Below are 6,233 nucleotides of genomic sequence, written 5' to 3'. Positions count from 1 at the left end.
AAAAGTGTGCTTGCGTGTGTGTATGGGGTAGGGGGTGGGAGAATAAGAGATGAAGTCATGTAAAAAGTAAATTGAATATTGCATTATAGAACTTCAGGACCAAGGCCATTTTTAATTTTTTTTCCTCCTCTTTCTTTCTCCCATCCTCCCCCTTTCACTAATTGAAGGATCATTGGGGCAGTCGCCCCTGCCCCCTGTTAACAAATTTATACATTTTTTCTCGAAGACTATTTCAGACACTAACAATTTCCATCACATGTTACTTACCGCCTGGTTTTGACGGAGCAGGTCACAAGTTCAACCAAACGCACTAGCTGGAAGTGATTCAGGGGAAAAAGTGGACCTATTTCTAAAAATTGATGATGAAGACATTTCAATCGTTTTGTGCTTCTTCGTGTGTCGGTTAGCAGTGACCTTTCTTAATCTTGTCATATGCAATTTATGAAATAAAGTAAAACACTGTAAGTACAACGTTCCAACCGTTACAAATGAAAAACAAGTGGAATGCCTCTGGCCGTCTCACCTGCATCACGCGATTCAATATAGCAGCAGTGCTGATTTTGAAAACTACTATAACTCGCACAAGATGTTCAGTGATACTTGGTTACTCTTATTTCCACGTTTTATGAACTAGACCAATACACTTATAGAGATATGATGGCAATTCAACAAATACCCCCAATGTGGCCAAAGTTCTTTGACCTTACATGACCTTGATCATGTGACCTGAAACTCGCACAGGATGTTCAGTGATACTTGATTACTCTTATGTCAAAGTTTTATGAACTAGACCAACACACTTTCAAATTTATGGCTGTAATTCAACAAATACCCCAATTTGGCCAAAGTTCATTGACCCTAAATGACCTTTGACCTTGATCATGTGACCTGAAACTTGCACAGGATGTTCAGTAATACTTGATTACTATTATGTCCAAGTTTCATGAATCAGATCCATAAACTTTCAAAGTTATGATGGTAATTCAACAGATACCCCCAATTCGGCCAAAGTTCATTGACCCTAAATGACCTTTGACCTTGGTCATGTGACGTGAAACTCATGCAGGATGCTCAGTGATACTTGATTAACCTTATGTATAAGTTTCATGAACTAGGTCCATATATTTTCTAAGTTATGATGACATTTCAAAAACTAAACCTTAGGTTAAGATTTTGATGTTGATTCCCCCAACATGGTCTAAGTTCATTGACCCTAAATGACCTTTGACCTTGGTCATGTGACATGAAACTCAGGCAGGATGTTCAGTAATACTTGATTAACCTTATAGCCAAGTTTCATGAACTAGGTCCATATACTTTCTAAGTTATGCTGTCATTTCAAAAACTTAACCTCAGGTTAAGATTTGGTGTTGACGCCGCCGCCGCCGTCGCCGTCGCCGTCGGAAAAGCGGCGCCTATAGTCTCACTCTGCTATGCAGGTGAGACAAAAACTGAAACTCTTAAAACAAATAAACTTACAAATAAAGTTTGAAGTTAAAGCCACTGCATTTTTTTGTATCATGGATGAAAGCGAATTCAATATGTTCTCTCGATCGAATTCAACAAAACATCACTTACGAATCCTGAATCGAGTAGAAAAAGGCATATGGGCAGTCATGATGGCTAGAATAAGGTTTAGTGTCATTTACTTTGATACTTTTGAATGATTCGATGTAGGATGACATATATTATTTTATAAACACTTCTACGACAAAAAACAAAAAGAATTTGTAATCATGTTGTAATTTTTAGAGTTTATCAACATGATTATGAGGAGATGGTCACTTGTGACCTCATAAAATTAATATATGAATATTCATTACTCTGTTATTCTTAAACCTTGCATTCTCGCTAAACTTTCTTGAAAATTTCTCTCATTTTTTTCTCTCATCTCTTCTTTTATCAAAACGATCTTGACAACATGATGCTCTCTTCGTATAGTTGTATAGAAATTAACAACTTGCTTATTATTTGGACTGATTGCTTAGCATGTGAATTTAGCAACTGCAGTTACTAAGTTATCATTTTTTTTTACACAACTGCGTCCTCTGAAAGGGATGCTCCGGGCTGAAAATATATACATGTATATCTAAACAAATAGAGTAATATTCACAAAGCAAAATGCTGAAACTTTCGTCAAAATCCGATAACAAATAGCGGAGTTATTGAATTTTAAAATTTATTGTGAGAACAGTTATGCGCGTCATCATGAATATTCATTAGATGGGCTGATGATGTCACACCCCACTTTCCCTTTTTTTATGTAATTACATGAAATCGTAATTGTTCAATTTTTTCATACATGTGTGAATGATACGTCTCCCTTATAATGAAATGAGTTTTGGCAATGAATATCTAATGCACTTAATCTGTTGTTATTCCAATATTTTTGGTACTTGAAGGAAAAAATGAATAAACCTAATTTCGTATAATAAATACAAAAGAACAAGTGGGGTATGACATCATCAGTTTGCTCATTGTATATTCATGTGAACATGCCTAGAACTGTTTCATCGGAATAATGCAAATCTTTAAAATGCCATAACTTTGTTATTCCTTGTCCGATTTTGACCAAATTTTCAGCGTTTTTTTGTCTGATTTTTCTTAATCTGTCCAAATCATATGATTGTCAGCCTGGAGTACCCCTTTAAAAAGACTTACTTAGAAATAAGGCCTATACTTAAGTGATGATTGATGATAGCATTTTGCACTCTAAATGATTAATATAAGAACTTTACATACTCCCAAAACATCCCCATAAAACGACAAAAATAAAAAGAAAAACGAGAGAAAGCTGACACAAAGTATTAATCTAAAATCTCATTTCATTTTTATTCACATAAACCAGATTGCTCTAGGAAAAAAGGTATGTGTATGAACATGTGTGATGATAAATTCTCTGATTTACTTCTTTTCATGACACAAATTGACACAATATTAAAAAACAACAACTTATGAACACACGCCAACAAAACTTGAATTAAATACACTTAAGATATGATCAAATCAAGTATGACTCTTCTCTTGCAGATGGGTTGATAATCAACAAAGATTTTGTTACATGTAGTGGGCCCCATGACACAAAGATTTTTTTAAAACAAACTGCACATGCAATGATGATTTTGATTGGTTGCTAGTTAGTATTGTGAACAAAGAGAACATGCAACATTAATTTTGATTGGCCAATGCTAGATTCGTGGTTGACAACTACTGTCATGTTACCGTGTAATCAATCAAGTCATCCTTAGATAATGAATGGATATGAATTACAATTGAATTGTGTAATACTTAGCGGTAAACAATGTAAATTCAAGTTTCATGCCATTCTGGATGACCAAAGCGACAGTGAAACAGGGATATGAACAATGCCACAATAATAGGCCCATGACATTACGGAACCAACCAAATAAAATATTGAAATCCATACCCTGTCCTCGAGTGCAATGGTAAATAATAACTAACAAGGGATGTATTATTGAATGATATTCATGAGTTGACATGATATGGCTTCACAGGTAATACAAATAAGATTCAAGGTCATTTTGGTTATGTTCCACCTACATATATACCAAATACAAATTACAGACGATGACAATAAACATTTGAAACACCTTTTCAGTTGTCCAAATAAAGTAAGAAAAATATATTAACCCCCGAAACCCCGATCAATTTAGATTTTTCCTCTTTTTCCTCTCTTGAATGCGATCTTATCCCATATATATATATATATATATATATGTATATATATACTGAAAAATTATTCAATTTCTTAGAAGTTTGAGGTACCTTAAATCAAAGTTGTTTCACTGAAGATTTTCATATTCTCTTAATTGGCATTGCCATGGAAACAATGAAATCACTGTAAAAATAAAAATGGCAAATTTTTTAATATTTTATAACTTTTTTAATATTTTGACTGTAGAGATGTATTCTGAATAGACATAATTAAGTCACTATAATGTATTACTCATGTTGTATGCAAATTGTTTTTTTTCTATGTAAGTAGGTAAAAATTGTGTGTTGTCGTCTAATTTGAGGAATGAAAACATATGAAAATAAGAATTGTGCACCGCTGTGGGTTAAACACAATGCTTTGGGTAGATGAGTGAATAAAACCCTTGTGATTTTTTTTAAATCTACGTTAATGAAAGAACTGGGAAAGGTTTATAAAAATTCAATGTAGATGAAAGATAGTGAATATTCAATAAACCATGTGTTAATTTAATAAAGTATAACATAAACTAGACTGAATAACAAGATTTTGAAGCCTTTAAATTTCAATAAATTCCAATAAGAAATGCTTTGGAGAATCAAATCCTTTCTGATGTTTTAAGAATGTAATACAAAGATTTCACAATTAGATGCAGTCAAACACTGTAGATAGAATTCTCCATAAAGCCTAGCACACACTACACAATTTATTGCAATCATATTTTGTAAGAGATTGTAAATTATGAGTATTCCATTCCATTTCAATGATCAATGTTAGAATATTAATGCATGTATGAATATTGAAATCGAAATTCCAGGCTATTGTGAGCCTCCCTGTAGGAAGAAATTAAAATTTGTAGTGATGTCAAGGAATCTTGCCATTGACTGCGATTTGAAGTCAATTTGGACCTTACTCTGACCACAATGCTTGCAATAAAGCCAAATTTTTATTTTAGTATTCTTAGATTAATTTGGATCTTCAAATGAGATAATATTTATTTGCTCTTACTTGATGGCAGCACCAAGAAGGCTCTTTAGCCTTCCATCAAGCTGTCTTCACATTATGAAATAATTGATTTTTTGTGACTCTGTATCAATTTGTTTGTAGATGAATCTTTAATGGATGGCTGAAATAAATGCAAGTAAATGAATGGATGGAACTTAATTTTTTTTAAATATGCAAAATGTGATTTGTTAAATCATTTGGTAGTAGCATGATCATATAGTGATCTACATTATTTCAGTTTTAAATGATAAATTTACACATCACAACAATGCCAATAACCTAAACCCTGCACTGTTAATTCCATCTCCTTTTCATTTCGATGGTAACATAACACTAGAATTGTTATGCAGAGAGTACTAACATGTACACATTAAAAATGCTTTGTACTACATTTCAACTGGATGCAACCTGATATTGGGGGTGTTTTACAAAGACTTAAAGGAGAATGAAACCCTTGAAACCAGCTGAATCCATATCAAAGAGAAAAATCGAAGAAACATATTGTTGAAAGTTTGAGGAAGATTGAATGAATAATAAGAAAGTTATGAGCATTTGAAAATTGAGATCACTAATGCCATGTAGATCCTCCCATTGGCAATGCAACCAAGATCTGTGATGTCACACACGTACAACTCCCTCATTACTTTAGTACTTATTTCACTTATATTCTCACTTTTATAGAGTCTATCACAAGGTGAGGTGTTCTCTTTATGAGAGGACAAGTACAGAGGTTTCACAACATTATATCAATGATGAATCGTTTGTCATATGATTAGAATGAGCAAAAAGAGATGTTTTAGGGTACATTTTCAGTGTCCAAAAGGGGAGAGTTGTCCAGTTTTGGACACTGAAAATATACCCCAAAACATCTCTTTTTGCTCATTCTAATCATATGACAAACGATTCATCAATGATATAATGTTGTGAAACCTCTGTACTTGTCCTCTCATAAAGAGAACACCTCACCTTGTGATAGACTCTATAAAAGTGAGAATATAAGTGAAGTAAGTATATACTAAAGTAATGAGGGAGTTGTACGTGTGTGACATCACAGATCTTGGTTGCATTGCCAATGGGAGGATCTACATGGCATTAGTGATCTCAATTTTCAAATGCTCATAACTTTCTTATTATTCATTCAATCTTCCTCAAACTTTCAACAATATGTTTCTTTGATTTTTCTCTTTTATATGGATTCAGCTGGTTTCAAGGGTTTCATTCTCCTTTAAGTATGACTTAGAGTATAGGCGGTGGAAGCGGGGGGGAGGACGAATAAATATTTTGTTGATAACCTTTTTTTTTTCTTGTCAATTTTGTTTCCTGCGTCCCCCCTAAATTCGGGTGTCAGGTGGACCCCCCTAAAATTTTGGTTGATAACTTTTTTTTTGGCTTGTCAAAAAATTTTGTTGGTCCCCCTAAAATTTTGGTTGATAACCTTTATTTTTGCTTGTCGAAATTTTTTGGTGGTCCCCCCCCTAAATTTTTGGCATCCGCCGATGACTTAGAGTCATACTTA

Source organism: Lytechinus pictus, chromosome 10 (genome assembly GCF_037042905.1).
Source record: "Lytechinus pictus isolate F3 Inbred chromosome 10, Lp3.0, whole genome shotgun sequence".
NCBI lineage: Eukaryota > Metazoa > Echinodermata > Echinoidea > Temnopleuroida > Toxopneustidae > Lytechinus > Lytechinus pictus.
This window is presented reverse-complemented; position numbering follows the sequence as displayed.